The following is a 17,359-nucleotide window of genomic DNA, read 5'->3' as shown; positions in this document are numbered from 1 at the left end:
GTCGGAGGCGCCCCCTCCCCCTAGGGTTTCCAACCCTAGGCGCCTTGAGCCCTTGGGGGCGCACCACCCCACTAGGGGGCTGGTCCCCTCCCATATTCAGCCCATTAAGTCCTCCGGGGCAGGTGACCCCACCCGGTGGACCCCCGGACACCTTTCGGTGGTCCCGGTACAATACCGATAACCCCCGAAACCATTCCGGTGACTGAAACTGGACTTCCCATATATAAATCTTCACCTCCGGACCATTCCAGAACTCCTCGTGACGTCCGAGATCTCATCTGGGACTCCGAGCAACCTTTGGTAACCACATAAAATTTCCCATAACAACTCTAGCGTCACCGAACCTTAAGTGTGTAGACCCTACGGGTTCGGGAACCATGTAGACATGACCGAGACATATCTCCGGAAAATAACCAACAACGGGATCTGGATACCTATGTTGGCTCCCATATGTTCCATGATGATCTTATAGGATGAATCACGATGTCAGGGATTCAATCAATCCTGTATACAATTCCCTTTGTCCATAAGTATGTTACTTGCCCGAGATTCGATCGTCGGTATCCCCATACCTCGTTCAATCTCGTTACCGGCAATTCTCTTTACTCGTTTTGTAACGCATGATCCTGTGGCTAACTCCATAGTCACATTGAGCTCATTATGATGATGCATTACCGAGTGGGCCTAGAGATACCTCTCCATCATACGGAGTGACAAATCCCAGTCTCGATTCGTGCCAACCCAACAGACAGAGATACCTGTAGTGCACCTTTATAGCCACCTAGTTACGTTGTGATGTTTGATACACCCAAAGCATTCCTACAGTATCCGGGAGTTGCACAATATCATGGTCTAAGGAAATGATACTTGACATTAGAAAAGCTCTAGCAAACGAACTACACGATCTTATGCTATGCTTAGGATTGGGTCTTGTCCATCACATCATTCTCCTAATGATGTGATCCCGTTATCAATGACAACCAATGTCCATGGTCAAGAAACCACAACCATCTATTGATCAATTAACTAGTCAACTAGAGGCACACTAGGGATATGTTGTGGTCTATGTATTCACACATGTATTACGTTTTCCGGTTAATACAATTATAGCATGAACAATAGACAATTATCATGAATAAGGAAATATGATAATAATTGTTTTATTATTGCCTCTAGGGCATATTTCCAACAAGTCGACCTCCGTATGACATAAGCTTGCCCTTCCGGTAGCTTAGTTTATTTTCAAATCGATCTTCAATACACTTCCAATCCTTCTTACATAGCTTGTGATGTTTAATTGGTATGCCGAGATAGCTAAACGGTAGGTTATGCAGTTCACATTTGCATAGTTGTATATAAGCATCTAATTCATCTTTGGCCCTCCCAAAACAAAACAATTTTCTTTTGTTATAATTAATCTTCAATCCCAACAAATGTTCGAATATGCATAACACAAGCTTCATATTTCTGGCCTTTGCCAAATCATGTTCCATGAAAATGATGGTATAATCAGTGTATTGTCACATGGACACCCCACCATCCACTAGATGTGGTACTAGTCCTCCTACTTCTCCTTTCTCTTTACCTCTTCCTATCACAATTACCAACAAATCTGCTATTATATTGAACAAGATAGGACACATCTGGCGCCCCTGTCTTAGACCCTTGTGCGTCTGGAAGTAGTGACCTATGCCATCATTCACTTTAATCCCAACACTGCCTTTTTGTAAATGAATTAACATGTTTCCTCCAGGAAACATCAAATCCCTTCATACATAAATCCGGATGTAGGAACGACCATTTAACTTTATCATACACTTTCTCGAAATCCACTTTGAAGACCACCCCATCAGTTTCTTTGAGTGGATCTCGTGGACTGTTTCATGCATGTAGGACAACCACACCCTCTAGTATGTTTCTGCCCAACATGAAAGTCGTCTGAGTTGGTTGCACCACACTATGTGCAATCTGTGTCAGTCAGTTTGTCCCAACTTTAGTAAAAAAAATAAAACTCACATAAAGCAGACAAATTGGACGGAACTGCTCAATGTGCACTGCCTCCTCGTTCTTTGGCAACAACATTATTGTTCCAAAGTTCAGGTGGAATAGCTGTAGATGGCCACTAAATAATTCATGGAACATCGGTAGTAGACCGCCTTTAATAATATACCAACACTTCTTGTAAAATTCTACAGTGAACCCATCCGAACATGGCGCCTTATTAGTGTTCATCTGTGAAATTAACTCAAACACCACTTTCTCCATGAATGGTGCAGATAAAATCTCATTCTCGTATGTTCCGAGCTGAGGAATATCCCCGACCATGTGCCCGTCCATAGACACAAAGTTGTCTTTGGGAGCCCTGAGGGAGTCCAGGATTAGGGGTCTCCGGACAGCCGGACTATATCCTTTGGCCAGGCTGTTGGACTATGAAGATACAAGATTGAAGACTTCGTCTCGTGTCCAGATGGGACTCTACTTGGCGTGGAAGGCAAGCTAGGCAATACATATATGTATATCTCATCCTTTGTAACCGACCTTGTGTAACCCTAACCCTCTCCGGTGTCTATATAAACCGGAGGGTTTTAGTCCGTAGGACAACATACAATCATACCATAGGCTAGCTTCTAGGGTTTAGCCTCTCCGATCTCGTGGTAGATCAACTCTTGTAATACTCATATCATCAAGAATAAATCCAGCAGGACGTAGGGTTTTACCTCCATCAAGAGGGCCCGAACCTGGGTAAAACATCGTGTCCCCTGCCTCCTGTTACCATCCGCCTTAGACGCACAGTTCGGGACCCCCTACCCGAGATCCGCTGGTTTTGACACCGACATTGGTGCTTTCATTGAGAGTTCCTCTATGTCGTTGTCGTTAGGCTTGATGGCTCCTACGATCATCGATAGCGATGCAGTCCAGGATGAGACTTTTCTCCCCGTACAGATTTTTGTGTTCGGCGGCTTCGCACTGTGGGCCAACTCGCTTGGCCATCTGGAGCAGATCGAAGGTTACGCCCCTGGCCACCAGGTAAGGTTTGGAAGCTTAAACTACACGGCCGATATCCGCGGAGACTTGATCTTCAACGGATTCGAACCCCTGCCTTGTGCGTCACACGGTCACGATGAGTACGATTTAGCTCTACCATCGGACAGTGTTCAGGAGATCGCACCGACAGCCGCTCCGACCCTCAATTCGGAGCCAGTTGCGCCGTCCATGGACGGGTGGATGGACCCCGCCACGGAGGCCTTATCCTCAGCGGCGATCGATCCGAACATCGACCTTACCCTGCATGAGAGCCGTGTTGTCAAACTGCCGGATCCTTCTCCGGCCACGGACTCTGAACCGCCTGCGCCCGTTCCTAGCGAATCTGATTGGGCGCCGATCATGGATTTTACCTCCGCGGATATTTTTCAGCACTCGCCCTTTGGCGACATACTGAACTCATTAAGGTATCTCTCCTTGTCAGGAGGATCCTGGCTGAACTATGTCCGGCAGGATTGGGATGCGGATGACAAAGAAATTTGCTGCCCACCCACCACCCACTTAGTAGCCACTGTCGAAGACTTAACCAACATGCTCGACTTCGACTCCGAAGACATCGACGGTATGGACGACAATGCGGGAGACGAAGAGGAACCACTTCCCACAGGGCACTGGACAGCCACCTCATCATACTATATATACATGGTGGAGACACCCAAAGAAGGCAATGGCGATGAGACAGCGGAGGATGACCCCTCCAAGAAGCAACCCAAGCGTCGACGTCAGCGGCGCCGCTCTAAATCCCGCCAAAGCAAAAGTGGTGATACTAGCAAAGGAGATAATAGCACTCCAGATAATGCCGAAGATGGCAATAATCCCCTCCAGCACAATTTAGGGCAGGAGGATGGAGAGGCCAGCCCTCCTGAGAGAGCGGCAGATGAGGAGGATGATAATTACAGGCCTCCCTCCGAAGACGAGGCAAGCCTCGACGATGACAAATTCGTCGCGCCAGAGGATCCCGTCGAACAACAGCGCTTCAAGCGCCAGCTTATAGCCACGGCAAATAGCCTTCGTAAAAAGCAGCAGCAGCTTCAAGCTGATCAAGATCTGCTAGCTGGCAGATGGACTGAAGTCCTGGCGGCCGAGGAATATAAAATCGAACGCCCCTCCAAGAGTTACCAAAAATGCAGGTTGCTACCCCGACTGGAGGAAGAAGCGTATGACACGACTGACTGGCCACCTCGTGGCCACGACAGAGAGGCATTCCAGCCAAAAGCTCAGCCTGCACCCCGACGCCATTCAAATAAAAAGGCATGGGGAAATACGGCAGACCTGTGAGACGTATTGGAGGACAAAGCAAAAACACGCAAGATAGATCTACGGATCGCGGGGGCGCGCCACTACGCGACACGATAATCGTCACACCGGATACAGTAAAAGTAAATCCGGTCGGGTCGAGCACAGCATGCAAGACTCATTGGAGCTGCGTCGCGATATAGCCCAGTACAGAGGCGCCGCACACCCCTTATGCTTCACAGACAAAGTAATGGATCATCAAATCCCAGAGGGTTTCAAACCCATAAATATAGAATCATACGACGGCACAACAGATCCTGCGGTATGGATCAAGGATTTCCTCCTGCATATCCACATGGCACGCGGTGATGATCTACACGCCATTAAATACTTCCCACTCAAACTAAAAGGACCAGCTCAGCATTGGCTCAATAGCCTGCCAGCAGAATCCATTGGCTGTTGGGAAGATCTGGAAGCCGCATTCCTCGACAACTTTCAGGGCACTTATGTGCGACCACCAGATGCCGATGACTTGAGCCATAATTCAGCAGCCACAGGAATCGGCCAGGCAATTCTGGACACGGTTCCTAACAAATAAAAATCAAATCATGGACTGTCCAGATGCAGAAGCCCTAGCAGCTTTCAAGCACAACATCCGCGACGAGTGGCTAGCCCGGCACCTTGGTCAGGAAAAGCCGAAATCTATGGCAGCCCTCACGACACTCATGACCCGCTTTTGTGCGGGATAAGACAGCTGGCTGGCTCGCAGTAATAACATATCAAAGAAACATGGTACTTCGGATACCAAGGACGGTAATAGCAGGTCATGTCGCAACAAACATAAGCGCCGCATTACCAGTGATAATACTGAGGATACGGCAGGCAATGCCGGATTCAAAGGCTCTAAGCCCGGTCAGCGGAAAAAGCCATTCAAACGAAGCACTCCGGGCCCGTCTAGTTTGGACCGTATACTCGATCGCTCGTATCAAATACACGGCACCCCAGACAAGCCAGCCAACCACACCAACAGGGATTGTTGGGTGTTCAAGCAGGCCGGCAAGTTAATTGCCGAAAACAAAGATAAGGGGCCACATAGAGATGACGAGGAAGAGACCTGGCAGCCGAACACCAGAGGACAGAAGAGGTTCCCCCCACAAGTGCGAACGGTCAACATGATATATGCAACCCACATCCCCAAGAGGGAGCGGAAGCGTGCACTCAGGGACGTGTATGCGTTGGAGCCAGTCGCCCCAAAGTTCAACCCATGGTCCTCCTGTCCGATCACCTTCGATCGCAGGGACCACCCCACTAGTATCCGTCATGGTGGATTTGCCACACTAGTCCTAGACCCAATCATTGACGGATTTCACCTCACTCGAGTCCTTATGGATGGCGGCAGCAGCCTGAACCTGCTTTATCAGGACACAGTGCACAAAATGGGTATAGACCCCTCAAGGATCAAACCCACAAAAACAACCTTTAAAGGCGTCATACCAGGTGTAGAGGCCCATTGCACAGGCTCAGTCATACTGGAAGTGGTCTTCGGATCCCCGGATAACTTCCGAAGCGAAGAGTTAATCTTTGATATAGTCCCGTTCCTCAGTGGTTATCATGCACTGCTCGGGCGAACCGCATTTGCGAGATTCAATGCGGTACCGCATTATGCATACCTCAAGCTCAAGATGCCAGGACCTCGGGGGGTCATTATAGTTAATGGAAACACAGAGCGCTCTATCTGAACGGAGGAGCACACTGTGGCCCTCGCAGTGGAAGCGCAAAGCAGCCTCTTAAGGCAATCCACTAGTTGGGCGTTTAAGGACCCGCACACCTTCAAGCACGCCCGGAGTAATCGGCAACAGGACCGCCTGGCATGTTCCGAGCTCGCATAGCAATGCGGCCCCCACCCTGGTCCCAGCCAAACAGCGAAACCCCTGCCACGTGTACATAATTACGCATTAAAAATACCATGGGCATATGCAGGAAAGGGGGCACGACTACGGCACGCCCCAAGACGTGGCTTAAACCGCACTAGGGGCTTCCCGCTTTGTTATTTTTCTCTCTTTCAGGACATTAATCTCTGGAAACCCTGTCCGGCAGCATGATTGCCGAACACATGATGCAGCAACCAAGGAGGCAGAAAGCTACATCACACCATGGAACTTTCATGTGGATTACGATAACGAGTGAAATACTTGCTTTAATATTATTCCTCAGCTTGCCCTTGGAGGGGACATAGTCCTACTTTTTGCTTATCACACTACCTGTATCATTCTGCTCTAACGCACGTTTTTTAATAAACAATGCATTGCATTAAGGCTTTTATTACATTCTTCTTATATATATATATATATATATATATGTTCATTCGTGACATCCAGCACCCGTACACTCTGGTACGGCCAATACGTTAGGGGCTTAAGCATACCCCACAATACGGTGTGAGAAGTCCGAACACTTTCGACAGTGCGGCACCCCGAACTTATAGCATTATATGCATCAACTCCGAATCATGTCTTGGGTCAATAGTTGGGTTTGCCCGGCTCCCATGTTTTGGTACCTTATGTTCCGCTATAGCGGCTAAGGTAGCACTGGGAGAACTACTGCGATTGGGCCCCGGTTTTGCTGGGCTAAGAACCTCAGTAGAGAAAGCTAAAACTGACTGTCATGATAAGGCGAGAGACTGGTCGCTGTTCGAGAGGTTTTCGAGTCCTTAAAGACTTATGCCGCTTAGAGCGAGGAGTCGGCCCTGTCCGGCTTAAGACATGTATCACGCCCCAGATTCGGCCTTCCGAATACTAGGGGCTTCGCCGAAATTTAAAATTATAGAATTCTATGGCTAAGTGAGAGTGATAACGCATTATAGTCCGATTGCCTTGTTCGTTGTGCTGAGCACCTCCCTCGAAGGACCCAAAAATAGGAACAAGAGTGCTCAAGTTTATCCCGAACACCCCAGCACTCGTGGCATGGGGGCAGAAGCCAACGACTAGCCATCTCTCAGATCTGATAAACAGCCGAACAGAAGGTAATATTTTAAATTCAAACAAGCATTGCATAGCGCATATGAACAAGTTTTCATGAATACAGGATTACACGAGCGAGTCCACTCAAATATTATATCTTTCGTACACTCGTCCGCTACGAGACGGGCACCCTTCAGGACACCCTCATAGTACATCTCGGGGTGGCGATGCTCCTTGCCCTCCGGCGGCCCTTCCTTCATCAGGTTCACGGCGTCCATCTTGGCCCATTGCACCTTCACACGGGCGAAAGCCCGGCATGCACATTCGATGTAGACGGACCGCTTGATGACTTCCAGCCGTGGGCAGGCATCCACAAGCCGCCTCACCAGGCCGAAGTAGCTGTTGGGAAGGGCGTCGCCAGGCCACATCTGGACTATAAAGCCCTTCATGGCCTGTTCGGCCGCCTTGTGCAGCTCGACCAGCTGCTTAAGCTGGTCGCTCAGAGGCATCGGATGTTCGGTCCCAGTATACTGAGACCAGAACAGCTTCTCTGTTGAGCTTCCCTCCTCGGCCTGGTAAAACTATGCGGCATCCGACACGCTGCGGGGCAAATCCGCGAATGCTCCTGGAGAGCTCCGGATTCGGGTAAGTAACATGTAATTTACTTTCACATGCTTGCTTTGCATATAGAATGCCTTACCCGCCGCTATGTTCTTCATCGCATCAATCTCCTGGAGGGCCTTTTGGGCTTCGGCCTTGGCATTCTTTGCGCTCTCAAGGGCCGCGGCAAGAGATCCAAGTCCACCTCTTTTAAACCAGCGGATGAAATAGTCAAATTCCAAGTCCACCCAACGGACCCTGCAAAAACAGCCTCCATCGGGGCACAGTTAAACCCCACCGTGGACGCCGCACTACGAGAGTTCCTGCGCGAGAATTGGGACATATTCTCCTGGCATCCCTCAGACATGCCAGGAATCCCATGTAGGCTAGCCGAGCATAGCCTCAATATCCTAAAGGGATTCAAGCCGGTCAAGCAAGCTCTTCGGCGTTTCTCCGAACCTAAGAGACAGGCCATGGGAGAGGAACTAGCCAAGTTATCAGAGGCCGGATTCATCAGAGAAATAAAACACCCGGACTGGCTAGCAAACCTAGTGATGGTACCAAAGAAGGATAAATCCTGGCGCCTTTGTGTCGATTTCAAGGACCTCAATAAAGCTTGCCCAAAGGATCCCTTCCCCCTCCCCCGCATCGATCAAATTATTGATGCTACCGGAGGACACGAGTCATTGTGTTTCCTCGACGCATACTCCGGTTACCACCAAATCAAGATGGCGGAGTCCGACCAAGCCGCAACGGCATTCATCACACCATATGGTCCCTTCTGTTTTAACACAATGCCTTTTGGGCTCAAAAACGCCGGCGCAACATATCAGCGCATGATTAAGACATGTCTGGAGAAACAAATCGGCAAAACAGTAGAGGCATACGTAGACGATGTGGTCATCAAAACCAAACAGGTCGACTCTTTGATAGACGACTTGAGGCTCACATTCGACAACCTCCGAACATACGACATCAAGCTCAATCCGGAAAAATGCGTTTTCGGCGTACCAGCCGGAAAGCTCCTGGGTTTCATTGTCTCCAGTAGAGGTATTGAAGCTAATCCGGCTAAAATCCGAGCTTTGTCACAGTTGGCTACCCCAACAGACCTCAAACAAATCTAGAAGTTAACTGGATGCATGGCGGCTCTAAGACGCTTTATGTCCCGCTTAGGAGAAAAGGCTTTACCCCTTTATTGCCTTCTTCGACGCACCGAACACTTCAAGTGGACGGACGCGGCCACAGCCGGATTGTAAGAAATAAAGGTCATTTTGGCAACCAACCCAATCCTGGCCGCGCCAAACATTGGCGAACCAATGCTGTTGTACATTGCGGCAACTCATCAAGTTGTCAGCGCAGTGCTCGTTGTCGAACGGGAAGCGGACGGACATAAATTCACTCTTCAAAAGCCGGTATACTATGTATCCACTGTCCTCACTCCATTCAAATCACGGTACCCACATTATCAAAAGATAGCCTATGCGGTATTCATGGCATCCCGGAAGCTGTGACACTACTTTCAAGAGTGTTCGATTACAGTATCCTCGGAAGTGCCACTTAATGATATTATAAACAATCGCGACGCTACGGGCCGGATTACCAAATGGGCCATCAAGCTCCTCCCATTCGACATAACATACAAACCTCGACGAGCCATTAAGTCGCAAGTATTGGCCGACTTCGTCGCCGAATGGACGGAGGCCGAACTCCCTAAAGAGTATGGCGCATACTCCAATTGGATCATGCACTTCGACGGTTCTCAAATGCTGGCTGGTCTAGGGGCTGGCGTCATCCTGACATCCCCAACTGGAGATACCATTCAGTACGTACTACAAATACTATACATAGACTCCAACAACGCAGCCGAATATGAAGCTCTGTTGCATGGTCTTCGGATGGCAGTCTCCATGGGCATTCAACACCTGGAGGTGCGTGGGGATTCAAACCTCACAATATCCCAAATAAATGGAGACTTTGATGCCAAGGATCCGGAAATGGAGGCCTATCGAAACGTTGTCCTAAAAATGTCAGCTCGGTTCGAGTGGCTCGAATTTCACCATGTGGCTCGGGAAAACAATCAGGCGGCGGATATCCTCACCCACATCGGCACCAAACGCGATGCGGTCCCCCCCAACATATTTTTGGAGAGGATGTTCAAGCCATCCGTAGTATGGGAAGGGGACACTGGTAACAACAGCCCGGACCCGGCCAAAATACCCGATACCGAACACTCTGACACAATCGGAGGCTCCGCCACCGAAATAACACCTTCAACCCACGTAATAATGGCCATCATTGCCCCATGGATAGAACCATTCCTGGCCTACCTAACTAGACAGGAACTTCCGGAGGACCAAAACGAGGCACGCTGCATAGTGCGGCGATCCAAGGCCTATAGGGTCCATGAGGGAGAATTGTACAAAAAAAGCACTACCGGAGTCCTTCAAAGGTGCATCTCCGAAGAGGAAGGCTAGAACCTTTTGGCAGAAATTCACGCTGGACTCGGCGGTCACCACGCCGCAGCCCAGGCCCTTGTAAGCAAGGCCTTCCGTACAGGATTCTATTGGCCAACGGCTCGGGCAGATGCACAGGACTTGGACCAACGTTGCACCGGTTGCCAGCTCTTTGCAAATCAAAGCCACATGCCACCCACCGCCCTCCAAACAATCCCCATTACGTGGCCCTTCGTGGTCTGGGGGCTTGACATGGTTGGACCCCTTAAAGGGGGAACCCACAAGAAAAAATACTTATTGGTCATGGTGGATAAATTCACCAAATGGATAGAGGCCAAGCCTGTTAAAATAGCCGAATCCAGACCAGTGATAGACTTCATATCTGGGGTCGTACACCGTTATGGCGTCCCCCACAGCATCATCACTGACAACGGCACAAACTTCACAGCCGATGAGGTAAAACTCTGGTGCAGCAAAATGGGCATCAAGCTCGATTATGCTTCAGTCTATCACCCACAAACCAACGGCCAAGTCGAGCGAGCAAACGGTCTTATAATGAGCGGCATTAAACCTAGATTAGTGCGTTCCTTAAAGGAGTCTAACACGCACTGGGTAGAGGAGCTCGACTCCGTACTCTGGGGGCTGCCGACCACGCTGAATAGTAGTACCGGATACACACCCTTCTTTATGGTGTACGGCGCAGAGGCAGTCTTGCCCTGTGACATAATTCATGACTCACCTCGAGTGCGCATGTACGAAGAAAGAGAAGCCGAGCTTGATCGGCAGGACAGTCTGGACACCCTGGAGGAGGAGCGCGATGTAGCCAAAGCCCGTTCTGCATTTTATCAACAACAGGCTCGCAGATACCAAAGCAGAGAAGTACAGGCCAAAACTTATAACGTTGGCAAACTAGTTCTACGCCTGCCGGATAAGAAAAAGAACAAGCTCGAGCCCAAATGGGAAGGTCCCTTCATTATTGACCAAGTTCTGACCGGTGGAGCGTACCGACTGTGGGATGCATCGACTAGTCGACTCGAGCCGAACCCATGGAACGCGGCCAGGCTCCGAAGATTCTACGCCTAGCACCGAACCCTATGTTCGTCCCCTCCCTTTGTCCATTTTTTGCATGTACATTATTTGTCTGGTTTTTCTTTCTTCCTTTCTGTTATTATTTCTCTAGGCCTTTAAGGGCCAAATTGTGCCTCGCTTGCACATTATAGATGCGCTAGCCGAGCTCATAATACCTGGGGGCTTCTTTCACAGAAGCTTAATTATTTATCTGGGCCTCAGGCCCCGAACATGTGTCATGCTTCCGCATGTACCTTTTCTCGCCATTATATGCATCGATATGACTTAAGTTTTGGCCAAGATGGGTTGCCTGGCTCTTGTATTTATGCCCTACGTTCTCGTTAATTCAGCTAGGGCATAAGGGGAGCACCTCTATGATTGTTACTGCCGGGTCAGCCGGACGTGTACCTCAGACTGGGTGAAGCCGAAAGCTAGCGTTCTTAAGGGAATATTCGGTCGATGAACAAAAGATGATTTTTATTTATTGTCCATATCTGCCCCCCAGATGTTTTTCCTGCGTTTCCTATCGCAGTCCGGACTTGCACTTTAGGGCATGCTTACCTAGGGAAAGGAACCCTTAACGGAACTATTCCCCCTGGAAGATGTTTCTTACTACCCATGTAATATAACATAACTAGTTGGGCACTTGTCTGTTCAAGCACTTATGACCCCTACGCCTGGTCTCCACGCATGCCCCGGTTCTTATATAACTGCGCGGGTATTCGGATACACTCCGGACTATCGGGTCCCGAGGTTGAAGCGAAAAGGTCCGCCAAGACAAATGATCTACAATCCGGCTAGAAGGCATTATACATGTCACTTTCATTACATAGTCATGCAGACTGACTAAATTCCTCTTCTATACCATCCAACAGGCGGTCTAGCTTACAATCCTGTTGGGAATACTTTGCGGCTAATTCTACTTGCCCAAAAACTAAGCTAACGGGGATCTCTTTTCCGTTGGGCCCCACAGGTCCGACCTCGCCCATGTGATTTGGGTCTACCTTGGTATACCGCGTCTTCACCATGGCCCAGGCTTCTCTGGCACCCTGTCGGCAGGCTGATATCTTCCATAATCGGAAGCGCCGCCGTGCTCCCTTGAGCTTCTCCGCAAGCTCTGCAATGCCCTCTGGCAGGGAGACGGGCGGCCACAAGGCCTGGGCAACACCATGCATCACCTGTCGAACTTGTTCGTGTAGATGTGACAGCTCGGATAGAAGATCACCCGCAGACCTGGGCATTTCCTACGCGGGACGACCCGTCAGCATACCTACATACATAACGCTCTTAGTCGGCTTCTTCACCGAACTCCTTTAAAAGGATTCGTTCAAGCACTTACTGAAAATGCCGCGCCGAAGCTGCTTATTCTCCTTCTCGGAGTTTGCAAGCTGGCCCTGAACGTCTTTTAGTTCCACGCTCAGCTTAATATTGGCATCTTGGAGATTGTTTTCTCCCGCCTAACCTCAGTCAGCACGCGTTTGCCAGCCTCTAGCTGTCACATGACATGCTGGTCCTCCGGATTTTCTCCGGATTCATCTGCAACATCTGTTGTTAGATCTGCAGCCATGCCGCACATTATATGGTAACCATCATTATTTAAAGTAAATGTTACCAACAGGTGACTTTTTCGGTTCCTGCAATGCGGCCACAACAGCCCGCAGTTGGGTCTTGCATTCCTCTAGCTCCTGTGACAGCCTAGTATTCTTCTCTGTAAGAACCTGCACAATAAAGATGATCCTTAAATCAGTTCTGCTAACTGTTTCAAGTCTCAGGGGCTACTAATACATATAAATCATCAGATTTACTTACCCGTACATCCTTTACATACTGATCCGTGGCTCTGGCTAGACCATGTTGAACAGCTCGGAGGTACGCCTCTCCAGAATTAAAGGCATCAAATGCCTCTGGTGAGAAACAAGCGTCGCGGAGTATGGCCCGGTGGCGCCTATGATTCATGGCGCTTTCCACCTTTGAGTGTGTAGTGGATAATCTATCTGCATCCTCTGTAGGGGGATTATCCGGCACCCGCCCCATATCGGCTTCCGCCTCTATGTCCGGTCCTGGCGCCCAGCTGGTGGAAGCGTGATTAGTAACATCGCCGGACATATTCCGGCGAGCGTTTTTTCTGTTAAAGAAACACGAGCGTCATTATATTTCGAGAAAGACGACAACCACGGAGCGGGGTTTGTTATACCTTTGCGCCGGCGTCTCTGTCCTGACCGCCTTCCTTTTTGGCCTGCCCGGCCTCGGTGCCTCCTGTTGGCGTGTTGCTACGGGTTCGGCAGGGTGTCCCGAATGCCTTCCCTGTAAAAATGCCATGTGTATATGGTGGGTGAAGTGTCTAAAAGGGGATCCTAGTTTTGGAGTTGGGATTTTTGGTTTTTCTTACGTGCGATGCAGGGAGCAGTCCGGGATAGTCGGCCGTAATGGCCACCATGGCAACTTCGCAGCTTAACTTATAGAATTGCCGGTATATCAGCTCCGCGAATATAACCGAATCTTCTTCAAGTCCGGAGTCGAGGGCCCGGTCAGGGTCCTCTGGTTGTGGAGAAGGGATGCTGACCTCCTTTATGGCTTTTTGCAGTTCATGCCGCAAGGTGGCAAGGTGAATACTTACGACAAAGAATGCGGGAAAAATGGGAGCAGGGAGATATAACTTACCCAGCTTGGAGGATTGTACATGGAGAATCCATCCCGTGGCTTGATGTGAGTGAACTCCTCTTCCTCGCCCTTGAACAATTCGGACAGAATTTTTGCTAAAGCGGCAGCATTGTCCGGACCCTTATGCCCGCAGCGGGTGGCGTCATCCGCCCCGTTATAACACCACAAGGGGTGCCCACGATATTGAAGTGGTTGCACTCCCCGCATTATACAAATCGACATAACTTCGATTACTATCAATCCTGATCGAGCCAGTGCTTTAATTCGGTTCATCAGATAGAGGACTTCTCCATTGTCTTCCACCTGGGGGCTCCGTGGGCGCCAACTTCGGCGTTTCTTCAGAGGAGCATTGTTGAACTCAGGAAGACCCCGCCGAACAGGGTCTGGAAGGGGAACGTCCTCCATATAAAACCATTCTGAAGGCCAGTCTTTGGGTGACTTCTTTGGAGTACCGGACAGGTCTCCGGTATCGGCAATGCGCCATATTTCGGCTCCACCCACTTGATAAAGTGACCCCCTCTGTGTGCGAGGGACAAGGCAAAATAGCATTTTCCACAGCTCGAAGTGAGCCTCGCAGCCCAGGAACAACTCGCAGAGAGCCACATAGCCGGTGATATGTAGGATGGAGGCGGGGGTGAAATTGTGTAATTGGAGGCCGCAGAACTCCAGGAGCCCACGGAGGAACGGATGAATTGGAAATCAGAGTCCCCTTAATAGATAGGGAACAAGGCAGACCCGTTCCCCCATAGAGGGATCTGGAAAGCTCTCCGCTTGCTCCCCACCATTATAGGTGGCAAGCCCGGCTCGAACGGGCACCATGCACGCCGGAGGGAGAAATCCCTTAGTCTGCATTTCAACTAAACGGCTCTGTGGGACTGAACACCTCTCCCAATCACCGGGCTTAGGGCTTCGGGGGCGGGAGGAGGAGTTGTGGAGGTCGGCCATGCTGGAATGGATCTTTCCGGAATGCGCTCTGATGGACTCTCACTGGGGGAGGATGGTATGGATCGGATCTAAGGATCCACATCCCTTTAATAGACAATTTATTTATCTGGCTAGGGGGCGAATGTAAAAACGCCCTGGCGCCTCGTATTCATTCGACGCGTGGGAGAAAGCCCTTATTGGGCACAGAAGCCAAGAGGTCCAAACATTTATGGGACTGGACACTGCTTTACAAACGTTTAAAAGATGGAGAAGAACCCGCCTTGCAATGCCGAAGACAATACTGCGCGCCGGACTCATCGTCATTGAAGCCTGGTTCAGGGGCTACTGAGGGAGTCCTAGATTAGGGGGTATCCGGACAGCCGAATTATATCCTTTGGCCGGACTATTGGACTATGAAGATACAAGATTGAAGACTTCGTCTCGTGTCCGGATGGGACTCTACTTGGCGTGGAAGGCAAGCTAGGCAATACGGATGTGTATATCTCCTCCTTTGTAACTGACCTTGTGTAATCCTAGCCCGCTCTGGTGTGTCTATATAAACCGGAGGGTTTTAGTCTGTAGGACAACATACAATCAGACCATAGGCTAGCTTCTAGGGTTTAGCCTCTTCGATCTCGTGGTAGATCAACTCTTGTAATACTCATATCATCAAGAATAAATCAAGCAGGATGTAGGGTTTTACCTCCATCAAGAGGGCCCGAACCTGGGTAAAACATCGTGTCCCCTGCCTCCTGTTACCATGCACCTTAGACACACAGTTCGGGACCCCCTACCCGAGATCCGCCGGTTTTGACACCGATAGGGAGGGACCTCGGCGCCCTTGAACAGCACCTTCCAGACGTCCTTGTGCGTCGTGTCGAAGAGCTTGCTCAGAGTCTGGTGCTAGGCTGGGTCGAACTCCCACAAGTTGAAGTCCCGTTGTTGGCATGGGAGAATCCGGCGGATGAGCATGACCTGGACTATGTTAACAAGCTTGAGCTTCTTGCTTGTCATGTTCAGGATACATTTCTGGAGTCCGTCCAGCTCCACCGATGAACCCCACGACAGGCCCTTCCCTTTCCATGAAGTGAGCCATGTAGGGAATCCGGATCGAAACTTGGGGGAAGCCACCCATTTGGTGTCGCGCGGCTCGGTGATGTAGAACCACGCCGATTGCCACCCCTTTATGGTCTCCACGAAGGAGCCTTCAATCCATATAACGTTGGGCATCTTGCCCACCATGGCTCCGCCGCATTCTGCTTGTTGGCCGCCCACCACCTTCGGCTTGATATTGAAGGTCTTTAGCCATAGGCTGAAGTGGGGGCGGATGTGGAGGAAAGCCTCACAAACAACGATGAACGCCGAAATGTTGAGGATGAAGTTTGGGGCCAGATCATGGAAGTCCAGCCCGTAGTAGAACATGAGACCATGGACGAATGGATGAAGGGGAAACCCCAGTCCGCGGAGGAAGTGGTGGAGGAAAACTACCCTATCATGGGGTTCTGGGGTAGGGACGATCTGCCCCGCAGCGGGCAGCCGATGCGTGATATTCGCGGCTAAGTATCCGGCTCCGCGCAGCTTTTTGATGTGTTCCTCCGTAACGGAGGAAGCCATCCACTTGCGTCCCGCTCCGGACATGTTTGCAGGAGGTTGAGGAGAAAGATGTGGACTTGGGCGTTGGAGCTCGAGTGCGCAAGAGTGGATGAGCAAGGAGGAAGAAGGCTTGGGTAGAAAAAGGTTAAACCTTGTCCCTTTATAAGGGCGGCCGAAACTATGCGCCTCCACTAGCCTGGTAAAACTCGCTTATCCCCCAAGCACCGTAATCGATGGCGCGGTTGGGTTACCCACGCCCGTATTGATGAGAATCCTGTAATAAGGGGGACACGATCTCTGCTTTGACAAGACATGTCAAAAAACTGCCTCGCGTTATGTGCGGGGCTAGTTAAATGAAACGGTTCGAATAATCACCGGGCCATGGCTTAATGTCATGTTGCCAAAACGTGTCAGCAGATTAGATTTGTGGAAATGTTATTCTCTTTGCAGAGATATGTGGAACTTGTTTTGCAGGTCGGACACTATCCTTTTATTTGAACTCTTCTGTGGTATATCCGGAGGAGGAACCCGCCTTGCAATGCCGAAGACAACACTGCGCGCCGGACTCATCGTCATTGAAGCCTAGTTCAGGGGCTACTGAGGGAGTCCGGGATTAGGGGTCTCCGGACAGCCGGACTATATCCTTTGGCCGGACTATTGGACTATGAAGATACAAGATTAAAGACTTCGTCTCGTGTCCGGATGGGACTCTACTTGGTGTGGAAGGCAAGCTAGGCAATACGGATATGTATATCTCCTCCTTTGTAACCGACCTTGTGTAACCCTAACCCTCTCCGGTGTCTATATAAAGCGGAGGGTTTT

The sequence above is a fragment of the Triticum dicoccoides genome, chromosome 2A (assembly GCF_002162155.2).
Source record: "Triticum dicoccoides isolate Atlit2015 ecotype Zavitan chromosome 2A, WEW_v2.0, whole genome shotgun sequence".
Lineage (NCBI taxonomy): Eukaryota > Viridiplantae > Streptophyta > Magnoliopsida > Poales > Poaceae > Triticum > Triticum dicoccoides.
This window is presented reverse-complemented; position numbering follows the sequence as displayed.